Raw genomic sequence first — 21,522 nt, 5'->3', positions numbered from 1 at the left:
TTGTATTTCAATTCTCATTTTCTAGATTAAGAAATGAGAGATGATGCATTATGTTTTGGTCCCCTCATATTATTCTGTTAGCGAGGGAGGGATTCCTGCCCTAGGGTTATGGGGACAGCTGAACACAAGACACCTGACAGTGGGCAGATGAGATCAACAGCAGTTCCTTAGTCACATACATTCACAACGGGGGGAGGGCACTGCACACTGCTAGGGTCACACAGGTTTGCACTTAGGAAGAGTGAACAACCAGGGGCTCCTGGGAGCTGGGCTTTACAGAATCAGGAGGGTGGGGTGACCCTTGGTTCCCATATGAGGATGTGACTTGGCCGTTTGAATAATTCTGGGGGCTGACAGGGAACTGAAATCCACTACTCAGGGATAAGCAGGAACCATGCCTGATCCCTTTGAGAAGGAGGGTTGTTTGGCTAGGAGACCTTATGAGCAGGAACAGAGTAGGGCGGAGAACTTGCTGTTAGGCCGTTTGTGGCCTTCCCGATTTTGTCAGATACTTAGATAAAAAAAGGAACACATGATATTGAGCCTTAATTTTTGGCCTCATACCACAGCATAACCTGCTCAAGATGCCAAAGCCAATGAAAAGTGGAGCTTGGATTGGAACCTGAGTGTGTCTAGTTCAAAGTCCCTTCATGGACTCAAAGGGATGCAGTGGATTCACATGAAGGAGAAGACAAGTTTGTGAATACCACTGAGTGTGTGCTGCTGCTTTCCATGTCATCCTCCTCTGTTTCATTGAGTTTCCCACGGCTCCCAGTATCCTAAGAATGCTCACGGGTGTTGCTACAGTTGTAAAAGATGTCACCATTGGAGGAAGTTGGGTGAAGCATACCTGGACTATTTTTGCAACTTCCTGTAAATCAGTCATTATTTCAAAATAAAAAAGTTTAAAAATGTTCATGGGGCCTAAGGTTCTAAATTGTGTTCCTGAATTAGGAGATAGTCACTGTAGTCACTACAGGGCGTCAGTCAGGGTTGACCTTGCCATCTACACCAACGCTTTTCACTCTTTCTCACCTATCTCGTGTCCCGCTGTATCAGGCCTAATTCTATGGTTAGTATTAAAATAACTCTCTTGCGCACACTCCAAGTTCCTTATCTCTCTCTCTCCCCCACTTCCTTGTACTCATTGGCTAAACTGAAACCCCTGTTAAATCCAGCGCTGCCTCCTCTGCGTCTTTACCTGGAGACCTGAGTCTTGCTGGAAAAAAGGACACAGCCAGGCTGGTCTTCTAGTGGTCCCTTAGTGTTGCCTGATGCCACAAAATGCCATGTTTGTGTCTCTTCAAAATCGGTGTGTTGAACCCTAACCCTCAAAGGGGTGGTCTTGGGAGGTGAGGCCTTTGGGAGGTCATTAGGTCATGAGGGTGTTGCCTCATGGATGGAATTGGTGCCTTTATAAAAGACCTCAGAGAGCTCCCTTGCCCCTTCCGCCATGTGAGAACACAGTGAAAAGACAACTATCTGTGAGCCAGGAAGAGGATCCTCACCAGACACTGAATCTGCTGGCACCTTGATCTTAGATTTCCCAGTCTCCAAAACTGTGAGAAATAAATGTCTGTTGTTTACAAGCCTCCCAGGCTATGGTATTTCGTTATAGCAGCCCGAAAGGACTAAGACACCTGGCAATTATTTTTTGCTTTCCCACTTTCTTTGATTTCAAATATATATACCTTCTCCTCTTTCCTCAAAACTCCAGCATCTCCTCTTCCAACTCTACTCTTCTGTCTTTCTTGATAGCACTCATCTCTCTTTAACATTTAATATTTAATTTTTTAGTATAATATTTATTTATTTAATCTTTCCCCACCAGGGTGTAAGCTCTAGGAGAGCCAGGGATTTTTTGTTCATTTTCTTCACACCTTTATCCTCACTGCCAAGAACAGTGCCTGGCACGGAGTAAACATTTAATGTATATTTGTTCAATGAATGAAGGAATGAATAAAGGGTCATCTCTTTGGCACTTCAGGCATCTAGGAAGCTGTAAAGACAAAGATTATGTAAGATTAAGGACAATAGACATAGTCTCCTCTTCGCTTCTTTATCTTTTGTTCTGTTTATAGTGTCTCCCAAATTCAGAAGTCTGAGTAGAGCCAACATATGACCAGAAACTCTATAGAAGACTCTGATATTTATTAGCCACCAAGTGAAGTCTTTTTATATATCACTCTTAGAGGTAGAACTACGAGAAGGAGACATTCATTGTAGACACTATTTGATTTCAGGAGACCTTCCACTTTGGTAAAGAATTCAATTATATAAATGAAGTGACAGAAGGTAAAGAAGATGACACTGTCCGCACATCTTGATTTCTTTCTTAAAACTGAAATCCACTGGTAGAGATACATAATCATTGCAATTTATGCTAAAAGTTAATATCTGGGAGATATAATAAGCGATTAACAGTTATTTCCATGCAATTATGAATAGTTTCTAATAATATTTCTACTCTAGTTTTTGCCACATTCATTTTATTTTAATAAATTTAACAGATTTGTCTCTCCTAATAGATTACCTTTTCTTCTAAAGGAGTGAACACAGCGTATTGCTTTGTTCTTTCCTAGTACTCAGCACAGTGCCTGGCATATACTGAGAAATTCCTAAATGTTTGCTGGAAAAAATAAAGGTATGAATAAATTTGCATACCCTTACATGTTATATCCCACAGTTCTCTCAACAATCTTGCTTCACAGCACATGGTACAATCTGAGATGGGAGGACGTTATACTTTTATTTTGTATGATGAGAGAAAGATGATTATGAAATAGGAAGTGGGAAAAGAGCCAGCCTGATGTCTGGACCGCAGTCATGTTCTCAGATACTCCAATTTTAGTAGCCTACATATAGAAGTTGAGAATCTAGAAACTTATACTCTTTTTTGACATGAAATCTATCTTTTCAACAACTTTTAAGTGTACATTGTTGTTGCCTATAGGTACAGTGTTGTACAGCAGATCTCTAGAGGTTATTCACCTTATTTAACTGAAACTTTGTTTGTTGATTAATAACTGTCCTTCCCCCCCCCCCCCAGCCCTTGGTAACTACTATTCCAGTCTTTGATTTTATGAATTTGACTATTTTAGGTACCTTATGTAAGTGGAATAATGCAATACTTGTATTTCTATGCCTGACTTATTTCACTTGGCATAATGTCCTCAAGGTCCACCTATGTTGACTATTGAAATTAAATTTCTAGGCTCAAGATGGAGCCACTCTTGCCCAAGGCGCCACATCAGCAAACTGAAATTAAATAACTTCCATGTCCCTGGAAGCCTCAGCTTGAGCAGGAAGGGGCGTATCCAGCCAGCCAATCCCCAAACGCCAACTCTGGGCTCTATACTTACTTCCTTGTTCCTTGGTCTTTCTAAATAAGATCAGATATGCAACCCCAGCCAATCAACTTAAGCCAAGTACTTCTTCCTTGTCTCTTTCTACAAAAGCTTGCTGCCTTTTCCCCATATTTTGCAGTTCTCAGAACTCTTGAGAGTGGAGACTGCCCACTTCATGAAGTGTTAAAGAAAATTTGTTTGTATCACCTAAATTACCTTCCTTAATCATTTAACATGTCACATATTGCAGAATTTCCTTCTTTTCTCCTTTTTTAAGGCTAAATAGTATTCCATTGTATGTATATACCACATTTAGAAACCAATATTCTTAAGACCACCCATGCCCATGTACACAATGAAAAATGATCCTGCACTCTCAGGGCTATGATCCACTAGGCTGAAGACTGCTCTCCAGAAGGTAAGCTCTGTGAGGCTCTCTTGGGCACCACCATATCCTCTGGACTTATTGTAGTGCTGGCCCCATGATAAGTACTCAAAGAACATTCACTGAATGAATGAATGAATGAATGAATGAGATATATCCAGCACTGATGTTGATCTTTCTTCAACTCTCTCTCCTGGACCAAATCTGATGCCCGGTTGAAAGCCATCTTTGCTAAATCATCCTAATCCTGTATATTCTTTCTTTGCCAAATCCTGTCATATAGGGCACAATAGGGACTCTTTTTTGGCTTACTGTTTTGTTGGTTTTCCCATATTTAAACAAAAATCATAGCATACTTTTGGTCTTAATTAGTGATCTAAAGGTACTTAGGGAAAGTCCATATAAGTAGACCACCCACTAAAACATCTGGGACTTGGTTTTACTGTTCTATATTTATTTGGATGACATGCTAGGAATTATTTTTCCATACATGCTAATTATCTTTGCTGCCTGCATATAAATTCTTAGTATTTCAATATCTTCTATGTCTAATTCAAATAACTATTGGAAAAGAAAGTTCACACCACTCTTCCCCTTGGAATCTTACTTCTTCTTATTTAATTACTATTGTATTTTAGCAAGTTATTGCTGCAAACAAAGCTAAGATTTTATGGTGTAATTTTTTAAAGCTAGAGTAACCTTAAATCTCAATTAGATTGTCACATAATTATTGGTATTTATAATTAAATTTGAATATTAGAGCCAGTAATTTGGGTCTGATTCATTTGAAATATATTTACTTAAGCCTTAATCATATTTAGGGCATATTGTTCAATTCTTCATTTTAGAACCTCTCTCAACATCATTTACCACTGATTGGGAACTTCTGAATTCAACTTGTTTCACTAATCCAGGCCTACTTTGAAATGCATTCAAAGTAACAAAGGTTACTTGTAGTGAATGAAAAGCATTCATTGAGCTATGCTTTTGGTTTGGGATAGAGAATATTTCAGAACATAAATAGGTCTGATTATAATCATATGTTCAGATACAAAGACAGTTGTTCTAACAAATACTAGTTTTTCTTAAAGGAGGTAGCATGTAAAAACATCATAAAAATACCTTACATATGTGTATGTGTATCCTATAATTCTACAGATTACATTAACCTCAGAATTTCTAAATGAAAATGGTGATAGTATTATTTTAGACTCAGGTCTCACCCACTGAGTAACAGGAAGCTCATAACCGGATCTTTTCACATCCAGAGGTTATGTGGTTTTTCACCTGTGCTCTGAACACTCTCTTTCTAGACAGAGAATAATACAAACTATCCCACTGAGACGAAGAGGGGAAGGGAGGAATACTTTCCTAGAAATGGGAGCATTTGCTAATCACTGCTGACATTACCATTGACAGTAAACCTGCAGTGTCTTAGTAATGCAATTACTATTCCTGTTACCACCACATATCTTACTTCTCCTCTGCTTCCCAATAACCCACTGGTCACTTTTCAACTTTCTTTTAAAAGGACATCATCCTACCCTATATTTGGGGTCAGGCAGTGGTAGGGCAGCTGGTAAAAGATGGAGTTAGGCAGGCAGCAGAGGGAGTCAGGTTTCAAGAAGCGAGGTGTAAACAGGCAGAGAATGGTCAAGGTAAGTGAAGGCCATAAAGCCCAAAAAGGTTTGAACCAGCAGCAGGCTGTCCTGAAGACACAGAGGCCAAGCCTGCCCAAGGTGACACTTGGGAAGTGGGTGGATATTGTAATGTCCATATTCTCCTGACTCCTTTCTCCTGCCCTCTCTGGGACCGTCCTTTTGAAGCTCTTTTCTTTTCTATTGGGCATCTGTGTCTTTTCCAGGTCCACAGAGTTCACACTGCCTCACCGAGGCTTGGACTGTTCTGGTCCCTTCTTCCCCTGCAGAGCTTTCCTGCTCAGGTTCTAAACCTTGAGGGATTTGTTCTAGGTGACCTGATGACCAATATACGCCAAGGGATCAGTGGGCCCCACAGTGTAATGTCACCTCTTCCAAGTTAAGTTAGTAAAACTTACATTGACTCATCTAGAGGAAATAGTAATTTCAAGCGTATCAGAAAGGAGACAGGGGAATAATTTGGTTTTCGATGCCTCCATCTCATATGAGGTCTTTCTGAAGTGTTCAGCATTCAGAGCAGAGATTTACCTCAGAATCATAGGATTTTATAGCGAAGGGGGGTTTATCTTGTCATTATTTCCCAATCTCCTAATGGCTCCCAGTACATGTTTTCACAAGATGGGCTCACGTAGTGCCTGTTAATCAACATTAACAGAGAAATAAAAATTTCTGTCCTATAATGACATCTGCTGTCACTATTTGTGACATGCAGAAAACACAGTTGATAAAATCCAAAACTGAAATATAAAAGAGACTTTCTACGGATGTTGTGGGACTGAATTCTTATCAGATATTGGCACTTCAATTGGTCTGTTTAATTCTACTGTTGTTGCTTTAGGCGAAGTGTTTTTAGAGCCGGCTCTTTCCATGGATGGGAGAAGTAAATCGACGACTGAAGGGATTTTAAGGCTGCTGGAAAAGCTCTCTGCCGTCTGTCCTTAAAATACCTCCCTTGCTTTCTGTTGCCCGAAAATTCCACAAATGGAGCTCCAGATTTTTCCTGATGTTTCTTTTCCCCATGAAAATAAAATAACAAAATAGATTCACCTGGGGAGATATTAGGACAACCCCCATGCTCGGGCCTGACCCCAGAGCGTCTTCTTTTCTTAGTCTGGATTAGGGTCTAGAAATTGATATTTTAAAAAAAGTCCCTGGGTAATTTTAATGTGCAGCCAGTGCTGATAAACACTGTGCTAGTGGGACGCTAAAATGGACTCATTTGCACCTGAGATATCTCAGGGTGGGCATTTTGTTTTTGTTTTCTTTTAAATCAGAGATCTTCCTGAAAAACAGGTTACTAGAAGGGAGAAGGACAATAAAGAAAAGAACTCTGGACTCTAAAGGAAATTGAGACATCAAGCTGAAGAGAGACCTGGAGTGAAAGCCATGGGGAATCCAAAAACAAGTGCTGTCCATTTCACAATCCTCCAAGGCTAGGCCTAGTTGATGTTAATGACAAACAATGAGGAAATGACAGCAGTAGCATCCCTTGCCTCCCTTCTCCACCATCCAGCACTTAAGGACCATCCACGGGTAGGTCAGGGGCCCTGGGAACTGGCGTGCACACTGATCTGTAGGCAGCGCAAGGAGTCTTAAGATGCTGCCGCCACAGTTGCCGCTGCTCTGCAAACATATTAGGGAGATGCATCATCTCTCCTTTGATTTGAAGTTCCAGATTGATGGGCCTGAAAATTGAATGAGCTCAGGGACTGCTCAAAGATCCATGGTGAAATGAAAACAAGTCAGAATAAAAACAACCTGTGGCTAGTGGCTACAGAAAGCAACTTTTCAGTTTGATGTTTTCAGGGTTTAAGTGAATCTGAAATGGTAATCCAACATGGGCAAATCAAAGCTGGGAGTTTAGCTAAAGTGTTAAAAGTATTCTCAAATGTCCAAATGTCACAGAACGAACAATCAATACATAGATATTTTTTCTTCCCAGCTACAAATCCGTTGCTTAGATACTCCTCAGGTTTTTCAGAGCAACAAGACTGGTCAAAGAAAATCAGTCAATTAAAAGTGGGGTAAAGGTAGTCGTTGTAAGGAGTAACCTTACTCTTTTAAATTGCTTGAGAATCCTAGAAATATTTTCCCCCTTATAAACAAAAATTGAGGCATCTGATTAAGTTGGCTCTCTCTCTTTCTTTTTTGCTGGGGAAGATTAGCTCTTAGCTAACATCTGTTGCCAATCTTCCTCCTTTTTCTTCCCCTCGAAGCCCCAGCACATAGTTGTGTATAGTTGCAAATTCTTCTCGTTCTTCTCTGTGAGCTGCCACCACACATGGCTACTGACAGACCAGTGGTGTTGTTCCATTCCTGGGAACTGAACCTGGGCCGCTGAAGCGGAGTGCTCCGAACCTTAACCACCAGGCCATCAGGGCTGGGTCTAAGTTGGCTCTCTGACATTTGGGATGGGTCCCTCCAGGGGTGGATTTCCTATGAAGTTAATGAAGCTGAAGCTTCAGGGCCCTTCACTTGCATTAGCTCCATCTCAGTCTCTGGGAGGAGGGGCCCTAGCAATGAGTTCTAATGGTCATATATTTTGTAAAATTTGAGAAAAATAAGATACTTTAACAGCATTCAGTTAAGAATACTTTCTTCACTCCAAATTTTCTTTTGACGTACTTTCTCTCATGGTATGTGGTGTTGGAGCCACTGCATGCAGTTTTGGGCTCTGGCTAAGGGATTTATGAGATAATTTGCATCATTTGCAGTCACTTCAGTGTGTACCTAAGTATTGCTAGTTACCCTAGCGTATGCATAGCTTACAGGAAAACTCCTCCGCTCACTGTATGTTCGTTCGGCATCTTCACCTAAGGGTGCGGTATCATGATATAAACCAGCTCCAGAAGTATATTGGTAGGAAAAGGGGTGAAACGAAGCTTGGACTGTATGGAGCCAGAAACGAGTCTGTGGAAAATTTTCCCCACTGTCATACATGTAAAATTGTAAGTGGAAGATTCCATTTGTGTTGATACCTAACTAAAGCAGGACTTCCTTCTAGTCAGTAACACTCCATCTTTTTTGGGGCAGAAGGAGGAAGATGGGAATTACATGAAATAGAATTTATCAGAATTCCTGTGTTTGTAGGACACAAATCTATAGCAGTAGGACAAACTGGGGAAGTCACATATTTTGTGCATTCCGGCACAGCAGATGGCACCTTTGAGTATCTGATATATCTTGCCTTAATGAACTTTGGCAGTTCCAGACCAAATGGCAGGTAAAATTGCCTTCAATAAAGTGACAGAATCAACCACGCTAAAAGAAAGACTAACTTATTCTGCTAGTCTCTGTATTTGGAAAATGCTTCAAAATTATTGCATGCAGAGGTGATCAAAGGGTATGCAGGCAAAGAAATGTAGGAAAAGTTATTATAGAGGTGGATATGATAGCTGATTAGTAAATATGTTATGCTATTTTTCTGGATTTTGTAATGTTTTTTGTTTTCAGTCAGCTTTTTAAAATTTATAATTTGTTGTGACTTCTCTCATTCTAAAATAGCACTTTTATACCTAATCTTATGTTTTCAATTTTGCGTTTTTTTTTTAAACAGGGAGCTTTCAAGTTGAGTAAGTCAGGCTGCCCAAAACCGGGAGCTGCCTCTATATCTGTGCAGGGGAAATTTTCACATTATGGGCAAGCCACAAAATGGAAGTACTGAAGGGGATTTTAGCCCCTGAGCTGGTACTTTTCTGCTTGCTCAGGAGTCGGAAAGTTGAGTTTTCTTCTGAACTCTGCCATTTATTGGCTGAGTGGTCAGACCCAGATTTCTGAGGAAAAGAAAAGAGGGGGGGGGGGGGAAATGCTATTTATTGGACATCCCATAGTAAAATGCCAGGATCATACCATCCCTTTTTATATATTATATCATTTAATCCTCACAAATTGTTTATGAGATTGGAGGAAGCTAAAACGAATAGAGAGATGAAGACCCGATACAAGCGCGTGCCCTGGAATTAGAACCTATATCCATCTGGCTTTACGTTCCGTGGACTTTGCCGTGACTTACAGATTTAAGACTCTAAGATTCCTCAGCTGTAAAATGAGGATAATTAGGTCTTATTTACCTGCTTCCCAGGGTTGCATCAACCAACAAATGAGGAAGCCTGAGAGGAAAGACTTGAAATATTCTTCTATAAATATGAAATAACGTTTACAGTCTGCATCTCTGTATGCCGCCCACGTGATTTGGGGTATAAATTGTTTAACAGCAACAGCTCTGAGCCATTGCAGCAAATGGGGCTACTTAAATACGTCTCACAGGTGGTGACATGGCAGGTTTTCTGTACCCATCGAGGTTAATTGTTTCCTGCTTTGACCCTAATAGGCATATGTCTCTTCTTACCTTGGGAGTTCTCAACTCTACACCAGAGCAGAGAACAGAGGCAGACAATAATAGTAACGATGGTAAAAAGAGATGAAGAGCTTAGAGCTGAGTTTGGAGAAAGAAATGACCCTTAATACAGAGCATCCTGGAGGAAGTTATCATCCACCAAAAGCAATTATTAAAGATGTGGGCATTTCAGTGAAACTTGTGCTTCTGCAGAGTCTCAGAATAATATGTCCCAAGTATTACAGTCTCAAATAATAAGGTCGCTGCCACAATTTGGAAGAAGGTAGATCCAAATGGGACCAAAATACAGTCTATTCTCTTGGCCAGGCTGGATAAGGAAGATGAATTCCTCCTAGAGAAGGAACTTTTGGTTAATATCAGGGTGAAATTGTAGGAGTATTTAGAGAAAGTTGTGTATGTTAATGTTTAAGTTAACTGTATATTAATATGTATAGTTTTTTTCATTTCGAAGTATGTGATTAATAGTTCTCAATTAAACCATTTTTTTCTTCAAATGATATGAATTTGAAAATAATTCTAGGTACTTTCATAGATAGGTACTGGAATGAGGCAGATTATACCTTATTGTAGTCAAGATTCTGGTTTCTGAAAAAAAAGAAGTGCTCTGACAAGGCTTATTACTGCATGCACTACACGTAAGGCCAGACTGAGACGCAGAACCTGATAGGCAGGTTAAATAACCTGATACTGTTTTAGCCTGAAATTTTAAAAGTATATTTTAAAACTTTTATGTAGTAGAGGTAGGGAGAAATATTTTTTCTAAGAAGTTATAGCAAACAAAATCACACATTCATTTGTGAACACGTTCCAAAATATTTGTCAAACTCTTTCCTATTTTATCTGGTTTTTATCATTGCATTTTTCCTTTATAATTTTCTAACTTGTAGACATTATAGAATTATAAAGTTCCAAGACAACTTCTCGGAAGCCATAGTACGAGTCTTCAAATTTAGTACTCATCCCCATAAGCAGACCTATATCTGGCTTTATTTGGTTTTAGAACCTTGGCTCAATTTGCTGACATCTAACTCACTGAAATTATATATGGGTAGGGAAAAAACTAGAAAGATAAACTAGTACAGCAAGAGTGGTTTGAATTTTGACTTCATTCTACTTACTTTAATGGGGGTGGGACCAATTTATATCATGTGAATTTATCCCGGTGATGCTTTATTATCCATTAGAATCAATGTCCCAGGCAACCACCTGCCTAGCCTGCCCATTTAATCCAGCTGTAGATAAAAGTTACTTATTCTGCTTTTTTCCTTGTCTGGATCTCCTCTTCTAAATTATATTTTGCTTGGTTCTTATTTTTAATTCTTGTTTGCATTTTGCTGTTTTATTGCCAGTACTCTGCTTTAAGTCATATTACATTCTTTGTGGAAAGTGATAAGGCATAAAACAAATAGTACTGGCTGTTTCAATCTATCTTGCCTCTCTCATGTTTTTTTTTATCTTTTCCATCTGCCTCAAAGTTATCAGAATTCTGATGAGATGGTGGCCTGACATATCCCTGTGGCCCTGATATCCACTCTCAACTCTAATCCAACTACCAGCTACGTCTCCCTAGAGAAGGAGGGTGTGTGGGAAGACTCTGACATTTCCGGGGGCAGGAAGTTTAGGGTGATTCTCAGTTCTGGGCCTGGCAGTTGATCTGGAATGAGAATCTGTACTCTTTTTTTCCTGAAGAGAGGTTATACCTCTGGGGTCTGTGGATCCTGAGAGGAAAAGCCTTGTCATTACAAGCATGTCTTCCCAGGAGGACCTGCTTCGGAGGGGTCTTGTGATCCTCCCTCTGTCTGAAAGATCGTGAGTCAAGCTTGGGTCCTGTGTTTGCAGAAGGGACTGAAGAGTTTCTGGTTGTCACATCCCTATCTGTGAAGAGCAGTACTTCCTACTGCTTGTGGGTTTCTGTCACTCCCGGGTGCCCTCTTAGCTTGCTATGTAAGTAGGCTTATGGGTTTGCAAAGGAAATAACCACAATCTAAGGTAAAGCTGCAGTGTTGTTAAGATAAAACAAGCAGAGAAAGAGGAGAAAGAGAGAGGGAGAGAATAGGAAAGCTTCTAGTGCGGTAATAAAACTGTTAGAGGAGACAGATGACTATTAGAATAACCACAACAAACTGTTTTTAAAGAAGACTCAAGGAGATTCTATTATAGCTTTACAAAGACTTCCTGAAACTTAAAAATCTGATAATTATTAAATTTAAAAGTTGAGCGGATGAATTAAGGAGAGATGAGTCATTATAGAGATCAGCCTGGGGGTGAAGTGGAAGACACATTTCAAAACAGCAAAAATGCACAGAGAATGAAATCATGAGGAAAACGCTGAGAGATTTAGAGGGCAGCATCAGGAGTTCTAGCACGTGTAGAATAGGGATTCTAAAAAGGAGAAAAAGGAACAGACAGAAGGAAACATAATAATCGAAGTAATAATTGGGAAAAGTAACATTGGATTGAAAAAAAGACTTGAATATTCATATTGAAAGTACCCAGGCAGGATTGATCTCCATAGCTGAGGACTGGAGGTGAGAGGGAGAGAAAGACAACAGCACGCTGCACATTGGTCTTTCATTCTGCTCCTGGTCATACCCCTTTGGGAAGTACATAGTGCTTTTGTTGTGTGATGGAGGAACCTTGGTATTCCCCGGTAACACCATATGGCCACACTTTTGTTTCATTGGCTTCCACATCATCTATCATTATCTAATGGATGAAAAAATTTTGTGTATAAGCACAAACGACATATAATAGACTGGTTCCTGTTTTGTGAATTATTTTGAGCTGCTCCGTACCCTGGTGGGTTTGGACATACAAACTTAGCCTGAGAACTAAATTTGGGATTGGGAAATGAGGAGAGTGAATTTCTCTGCAATTAGGGAGAATTTGGCAAGTCGGAAACAATCTGGAAAGGAAGAGTGAGATTGCAAGAAGCTGGGGTTTAATGTAACATGAAGTATCTGGTGAACTCTCACAGGGAATTGATCCAAAGACAATAATCAAGATGTCTAGTGTCTAATGCTTAGTTTGAGATGGAACTCTTCATGGTTCTACCTCTCTCTCATGTTTAGTTAAAACTAGTATAATTATGAATACCACTCTGTATTTGAAGCAGAAACAGTCTTACTACACGAAAATAGTTACTTAGAAAATAATTGGAGATGCTGAGGAAGAGGTCTAGGTTGGCTTTCTAGAAATGCCTTTGGGAAGACTGCATCACTGTTCCACTAGGTGAGCCATTGTCTCTGAGGGCTCCGTTGCAGCCTTGCCTCCTAACCCATGGAACTGGAGAATGGACACTGGAATGCTGATGTAGGGAGATCTTATATTTCTATGACCTTTCTTGACAGCTGTCACAGCCCAAAGTCACAAGAACATAGTGTTCACTGTATTTCTGCCTTTGGAATCTTATGAAAAGGCATCTGATTAGCAGAACCTAATTTCCTTCTAGACTGTAGCATCTAGATGATACTTGGTGCAAAAGTCGAGAGAGACAATCCAGAGAATGAAGCACAGTGCTGATTTTCACAGGGGCCGTGAAATAGGGACAGAGAAAGAATTAACATTAGTAGTACATCAGATAGTGTGGGGGCAGGACGATAATCCGTAAACCAGAAATCAGGGAGAAGCAGGATCTGGGGGACAGAATGGTCTTGATGCCTCAGTCTAGGTTACAATTGTCTTTGAGTGACTTGAATTGTCTTAAGGTGCCTTAGGATGACTTAGGGCCAGGAAGATGGGTCATGGAATGACTATACCAACTCCCATATCCCAACTAATGGCAAACATTAAGAACCTATATCAAGACCTCCTATTCCCTGAGTCTTAGAATCTTCAATTAAGCTCTTTAGAAATTCACTTTACCAATTGACTGAAGTTGCCACTAAGAGAGCAATGAAACCCATTTGCTACCGTGTGTGTCAATTCTTGTGAAACAAACTTAAATCACCCAACTTGCTGCAGTATCACAGAGCTGTTATTGTTTAAAACTTGGTGACCAAAATCATGTGGGTTGAACATGGAGCTACAGGCCATAAATGTTATTTCCTATTTATAGAATTTATTAGGCAGCAGTGTCTCTCTCTGTATGGCTATAGTTAGAAAATGGCAAGTAAACAATGAAAGATGTTAGGACAGGGAGGCTGGGCATAAACTGCCTATGTTTCAGAGTGGTTAGGCAGTCTAGTCCAACAGCACAGTGGTCGATAGGAATTAACAGAACCATTAGCTCCACTGAAGTAACTTAACCTTAGCACTTCTATCTTACTAGTATATTGTTGCGTATTGCTGATGGTCTTAAGAAACTTGTTTTTATCTTATGAAAAAAGGCATGAAGAAAACAAGTGTACGTTTCCCGATGACAGGCTAAAAATTCTCCTATGTAGCACATGTATGTATATATGTATGCTACGAGTTGAATTGTGTCTCTTCCTGAAATTCGTATGTCCTAACCTGTAGTGGCTGGGAATGTGACCTTACTTGGAAATAGTATCATTGCAGATGTAATTACTTCAATTAAGATGAGGTCATTAGGGTGGGCCCTAATCTAATATGACATGTCCTTATAAAAAGGGGAAATATGGACACAGATACACACACAAGGAGAACATCATGTGACGATGAAGGCAGAGATTGAGGTGGTGCATATACATGTCAAGGAATGCCGAAGATTTCTAGCAAAGTGCTAGAAGGTAGAGGAGAGGCATGGAACAGATTCTCCTTCACAGCCCCCAGAAAGAGCCAACCCTGCTGACACCTTGATCTCAGACTTCTGACCTCCAGGACCGTGAAACAACACATTTCTATTGTTTATGCCACCCAGTTTGTGGTACTTTGTTATGGCAGCCTTAGCAAATGAATACAAAGTATAAGAATTTTAAAAGGCATATAAAGAATATTGAATCAATAAAGTGAAAATGAAGAAAAATGAACGTAATGACATTATGTATACTATGCATACATTCAGGGACCAATCAGGTATTACCTTTCCAGATGGCGGAAACTTTGGCCACAAATTTCACTATGACTGAACCAGCTGTAAGAAAATTCTATACTATTATAAATCGATGAGGAATTAAAAAAAGATTTAGCCTGTTAGGAGTGATATGAAAATTTTTGATTAGAAACTGAACATTTGGAAGCAATCTTTACCAAAGGAACATGAGGCAGTAAAAGAAGATGAATCAGAAGTCGAAGGTTAGCGCCATTTCAAAAACTGTATGTGGGCATATTGCTTCATTTCTGACCTAAAATGTCCCCTGTGGTATCATAATGAAAAAGATAATCAGCTTAAGAGGACTGTCTAGGATGAAAATTACCTGGACTCTTGACATTTAGATTTTCATGCGAAATTGGGTCTACTTCCAAGGAGACATCAAAAGCAGGCTGGTAAATAGATCAACTGGTGCGTATAGTCCAGTGATGTCTGTCCCAGAGAAGATATAAAGAGCCCGCACCAATAAATCCTCCTCCAGGGGAACGTATGTTCAGTCTTCTCTCTTTTCATCCATGTGCAAGTCTTATACACAATACCTAGTATTTTGTAGCAAATCTGGGGTGTTTGATTCTCGATATAGGGAAAAGCTTTTTTATTAATTTATAGACTTCTAACAGTTATACTGAAAAGTTTTTTAAAACCTTTTTTTTTCCTTCTGGAGACCCTGCATTTCTGAATACTTTCTGTGTATATTTTTTCTACTAGTTTGCATAAGAAACAGACAATTTCAGAAATGAGAAGGTATTTTAACTTTTCTTATCACATAGGAAAGTGATAATTATATTTTCCTCCCCCTTGGGGGAGTTTACATGCTGCCAAAAATTACCATTTCAGTGCTGTCAATAAAGGTTTACATCTAAGTAGGAAATTATCATATACAGGACAATATGAGGATTATTTTGCTATGGGTCCAAGAAAGAAACGAAGAACTTCTTGGTGTTAATTTGAATTAGGATGCAAAAAATCTTTTGAAAAAGTGTTTAAGTATCTGTACAAAAATAGCTAGTAGTAGCTATCACTTATGGAATGTTTACCATGTGCCAAACACTGTATTAATGCCTTATTCACTTGTCATCCATACAGGATTTTTGAGAAAACCAAAATCCTGTATGTAGAAAACTTTGGAAACTTGAAGGTTGTTAAGCTGGATGGAGCCCAAACCCAGGAATAGAGTCTCCGTCCACCGAAACACATGCACAGGCTGTGCTCATGTATTTGAATGTCCTAACTCACTAATAAATATTATTACGAAAACCCAAAATGTTTTCATCTATTAAAATTAACTAATGATGGCAAACAATGAGAATTGGAATGTTCTTCTGTTTTAGAATGTATGAGTTTAGTATAGTTATTCCTCCATTGAGGCAGGTGGAGTCCTCAGTTCAATGATACCACAAGACCTTGCAGGTGTAGTTATTTAGATGTGTTGGTTAGAAACTTCAGGAGCTTCTGGGGTGACATCTGAAACCGGCCCCATACACGGAGGGCAAGGAGATACCGAAGAAAGAGGCAGACTGCTCCAGATTGATAGGTGGTAGGTTTAATAAGCATGGGAACTTGCATAGGTGGCTTGTCTTGGGTGGCTGCAAGATGAGTAGAATTCCACGCCTGCCCTCCAGAATCTTAAGACTTTATATAGAGGCCTTAACAAGATTCAGTGACATATACTGTCCAGAAGGTCTCAACAACACCTTACTCTCTCAAGGCTATGTCCTTGAAGCAGCTCCTACTGAGGAAACAGTGGGCAGAATGTACATTCTAAGGACAGGGGAGGGGGGTGAGGTTCTGCTGATTGCCTGGGTCCAGTTTGAGGGTCAACCAGCAGTCATGTGCTCTCAATGACCTCTTCCAACAAGATGACAGGCAGGAAATTACAATGTATTATGTGTGCAGATTGTAATAATATTAAATAGTTATTTATTCTGTTAGGTTTCCATGTGCATTCATTTAAAAAAAGAGGAGGTACTCAGCATAATTATTTTGAGATTTATACAAATAGTATGTATCAGTAGTTAATTCCCTTTCTATTGCTGAGTAGTATTTCTCTGGGTGGATGAACCACAATTTTTACATCCATGGACTATTGATGGACATTTGGGTTGTTTCCAGTTTTTGGCTATTACAAATAAAGCTGCCATAGACATCAGTGTGCAAACATTTTTATGTACATATGCTTTTATTTATTTTGGGTAAATACCTAGGATTTGAATGGCTGAGTTATATTGTAGACGTATGTTTAACTTAAGAAACTGTCAAATGGTTTTCTGAAGTAGTTGTACCAGTTGACATTCCCCTTAGCAGTGTATGAGAGTTCCACTTGCTCCATATTCCCCCAAATACTTCGTATGGCCAGTCTTTTTAATTTTAGACATTCTAATAGGTGTGTAGTGGTATCACATTGTGGTTTTAATTTGCATTTCCCTAATGATGGATGATGTGGAGCATCATTCATGTGCTTATCTGCCATTAATAAATCTTCTTTGGCAAAGTATTCAAATCATTTACCATTTTTTAAATTTTTTTTCTTATTATGTTCTGATAGTTCTTTATGTATGAGATAAATCTTGTTATCAGATATGAGATTTTCAAATATTTTCTTCCAGATCGTGGTTTGGTCTTTTTTGTTTTTTTAATGGTGTCTTTTGGAGAGCAGAAGTTCTTCATTTTGATGAAGTCCAATTTGTTAATTTTTCATTTTATGGATTGTGCTTTTGATATCTTGATAGCTAAGAAATCTTTGCCTAACACTAGGTACAGAGATTTTCTCTTATATTTTGTTTTAGAAATTTTATAGTTTTAGATTTTACATTTATATCTCTGATCCATTTATGAGTTAATATTTGTATATGGTGCAAGGTATGGATTGAAGTTCATTATATTTCTGAACTCTCAATTCTATTTCATAGATCAGTTTGTCTATCCTGGAGCCAATACTTGTGTCCTGATTTCTATAGGTTTATGATAAATTTCAAAGTAAGGTGGAAGAATTTTGTTCTTCTTTTTGAAAGTTGTTTCCAGTTCCTTAGCATTTCCAAATGAATTTTAGAATCACTTGTTAACTTCTACAAAAACGTTGCTAGGATTTTGATTGCAATTGTGTTGAATGTATACATTCATTTTGGAAGAATGTCACCTTAACCAAATTGAGTCTTCTGATCCACAGACATGACATATTTCCCCATTTAGTTAGATATTCTTTAATTTCTCTTTTCAATATTTTGTAGTTTTCAGTGTTAGGTCTTGCACCTAATTTAACAGATTTATTCCTAAGTAATTCATATTTTTATGCTATTACAAATTATATTTTTAATTGCAATTTCCAATGGTTGCTTGCATATAGAAATACAGTTGATTTTTGAACATCAATCTTTTATCCTGATACCTTGAAAACTCACTTATTAGTCTTGGTAGCTACATAGATTTTCTGCAAAAATTGATTATCAGGGCATCTGCACATGACTAGGTATGTTTATGGGTGGTGGAATTATGAGGGAAATTTGGGATGACCATCATGTTTCTGACTTGGTTGCTAGTGATATCATTAATAAGGATTAGAAATATAGAATTAATATGTTTTGCAAGAAGAAATATGGTTAAATTTAATGCTGGATATGTTGAATTCTATGTTCCCACAAGAATTCAAATAAAAACATTTAGCAGACAATCATATCATGCTTAGGGGAGCTATCAGGAATGAAGATATACATTTGGGAGCATCACTATAGACAGTGGGCTGCTTTGTAGGAATACATAAAGTAAAAAGAAAAAGAAGAACATCAAGGATGGAACTATGGGGAACATCATGTTTAATTTAGGATGGAGAGACTTGGATGTTTTCATGGGATGAGACAAGTGAGAGGAAATTAGCTTAGAAGACACTGCAATATCCTTTTCTCTAGTGCTATGTTCAAAATCACTAATATGTATTTGAATCCAAGAGAAAGTATGTTGATTCCCACAGAGGTCATTTTTCTGTCTCTGGCTTCTGTCTGGATTTAGCCTGACATTGCATTTCTGAAATTGCAAATCTGAGGTACAGTTTCTATATGATTGTGCATTCACCTATATGTCATAATTTTTTTAAAAAAGATTTTATTAAAATAACTTTTTTTTACAGTTAGAGAAATAATGCACACGCATTATAGAAAATTAGAACACAAAACAAGCAAAACTGAAAACAAAGACCTCAAACATTACATTTCCCCTTCCTGGGGGATCACCACCATTAATACCTTAGTACATATTAATATTGTACATCCTGTTTTGTAAGCTTCTTTTCTTAGTCAATGATCCTCATCTTTCCTGTTCAATAAATTTTTATCTCATCTAATACCCAGATCATATTCAAAATCCCACAATTGGCTAAAGAAAATGTCCTTTACAGTTGGTTTGTCTAAGTCAAGACCACACATTGCATTTGGTTATTAGGTCTCTCAAGTTATTTTAATTTGGCACACTTCATTTTTCTTATGATCCTGACATCAAAGAGAGTGTTATTTATCAAAATCTTAAAGACTTGATTTCTAAAAAGTAGCCAGCTTGTTTTTATAGAGTTGTTCATTGAAAAATACTATCATTGAAAAATACTATCATAAGAAAAATCAGTAATTAACCTACTCATCAGTTTAGTGTGTAACAGTCAGTTCTTTGTCAAATCAGGCTTGTTTGTATAAAACGCGGACAATAAGAGCAACACGTAGGATGGAATAATTCGCACTGCATCTGTCGGCTCAGTGGGCTCGGGATGGCAAGAGCTGGATTTGCACTGCCCCTCTCTCAGGGCTTGCTGAGCAGTGCCCCTTTGGTGAATCCTGCGCAGCCATGTCCTGTCTCCAGCACTGGTTTTTGCGGCCCTAACTCCACAGTTGTGGGTTCTTGTAATATCGCCTCTTCGTGTTCTCCTGGACATAGAGATGGTAGCTGCTTCCTGTCTGGTGGTTTTTAAACATGTCCACAAATTCTCTGACATTCCAACCACTAAAAGATGGCACCTATGTCCCTTCTCCTTGTATCTAGACCAAAATTACTAGCTAATTGGCCAACAGAATATGGCAGACGTGACACTAAGTGATGTCTGGGGGTATGTCCTAAAAGGAGATGGGTGTTCTAACTTTTTCTCTTGGATTACTTGCCTCTGAAGCCTGAGCCATCAAAAGTAAGAAGTCTGAGATTGTCAGGAAGTCCAGGCCACGTGGAGAAGCCAATAGCCTCTGCTAAGTGTCCTAGCCTACGGCCAGCATCACCTACCACACATGTGAGCAAGCACACTTTCAGGATGACTCCAGCCTCCACCACTATCTGCCGTAACAGCACGAGAGAACCCAAGTGAGATCTACCTCACTGAGCCCACTCCAATCCCAGAACTGTGAAAGATAATAATAAAAAAAGATTGTTGTTGTTTTGAGCCACTATAGTTTGAAGAACTTTGTTATGCAAAGATAGAGAAATGCAACAATCAGTTACTCATTTCTGAGTTACCTCATCTCCCCTGGTTCTCTCTTATCTAACACCTATGCAACCAATTCCCTCTATTAAATTTCCTGTCTTTGAAACATCTACCATTGTTTCCGTGTTCCTGACTAGAACTTTACAGATAACGCTCCCAGGAAGGGCCCACACAAAATGGCCAGGAAAGATTGAAAAAAAAAATCCAGATCACATCTAGATCTTTTTTAGTTACATGGCTTAGGGTGTTTATTATCAACTGGTTTTGTAAAACCAGCATCATAAAATGTTTCTGTTCTCTCAGAAACCATAAATGTAACGTTTTCAGAATGTGTAGAAAACTGTGCTACATTTGAATGAGTAAAAGACATAAGAATTTCAGCATTTGTTACTTAAAGTTCTGTAAAGTAACATGCTTCCTTAGAGATATTCTTTGTTCTTCTCTATAGCAAACTGCCTTTTGTTTCTGTGCCTACTGACTTAAAGGGGAAAAGGTTTAAAAACACACCTTTAACTTGATTTTTACTATAACATCTTTTCCTTAGGAAAGATATAGTCTGTATGTGTGTAATATGAGGAAATAGAGTAAAAATGATCCTGGCACCACGTGGTTCTCAATACTTGAAAGTTGGCTTTGCTTGTGATCCGCAGCATATGTGGTAAAGTGCCTGCTGCTCCCCAAAGCAGTCATGCGCTGTAGGATTTAAGACTAGGGGCTTAGATTTATGTAGATGGAGGCAGTTGTTCCAAAGTGAACTGCATGGGAAGGTTCCTCTCAGGGTGTCAGGCTCTGTTGGGTGCTACAGGGAGTTACATTTTATAGCCCTAGAGTGCCTGGCTCCTGAGCTGGTCAGATTCCAGGAAGCTAAACTTTGGTGCCTGTTGCATGGAGAAGGGAAACTTCCCAGAGCAGGCTTTGCTTCAGTTTCAGAGGCAAGTTTTTTTTTTTTTGGGCAGCATGTCTGCTTCATCATTAGTACCGTGATATTAGTTCAGTTCTCATGTTTCCCCTTACCATCAATTTCTCTGTCTCCTCTGATTTTGTTCTGCATGCTACACGTGGCCTGGGTCAGCCTCAGCCTTCTCCAGCTCAGCTTTGGGCACCAAGGTCCCATTCGTTTCCTGACATATAGAGACTAAAGCAGGAGCTTCTAGTCCATCAGGCAGTAGAAGACAAGTTTTGCTGCCAAAAGCCATAAAACCAGTGCTAGCTCCCACTAGGCACTGAACTGCAGCCTTACCTTAATTTCTTCATTGTTGGCCCCTTCCATGCAACTGAGTTTCTACCTATCTCTGGTTTATTGCAACAGGTCTTGTTGGTACTTGAGCTTAGT

The 21,522-nt window shown here is 39.0% G+C and overlaps 1 protein-coding gene across 8 annotated transcripts in view; it reads left to right on the top strand.

The window, feature by feature from the left end:
• LOC139082319 (uncharacterized) overlaps positions 1-19,876 on the top strand; it is an 88,802-nt gene extending 68,926 nt beyond the window's left edge. For 3 of the 8 annotated variants that reach the window (XR_011538208.1, XR_011538215.1, XR_011538214.1), the window contains one exon: positions 15,827-19,876. The gene's annotated coding sequence lies outside the window, so the exon portion shown is untranslated. Of the gene's footprint in view, positions 1-569; positions 2,645-6,228; positions 6,924-15,826 lie in introns of all 8 variants that reach the window. The other 5 variants (XR_011538210.1, XR_011538209.1, XR_011538213.1 and 2 more) reach the window with 3 other exon arrangements.
• Positions 19,877-21,522: the final 1,646 nt, after the last annotated feature.

Source organism: Equus przewalskii, chromosome 3, assembly GCF_037783145.1.
Source record: "Equus przewalskii isolate Varuska chromosome 3, EquPr2, whole genome shotgun sequence".
In the NCBI taxonomy this organism is placed as follows: domain Eukaryota; kingdom Metazoa; phylum Chordata; class Mammalia; order Perissodactyla; family Equidae; genus Equus; species Equus przewalskii.
This window is presented reverse-complemented; position numbering and strand designations above follow the sequence as displayed.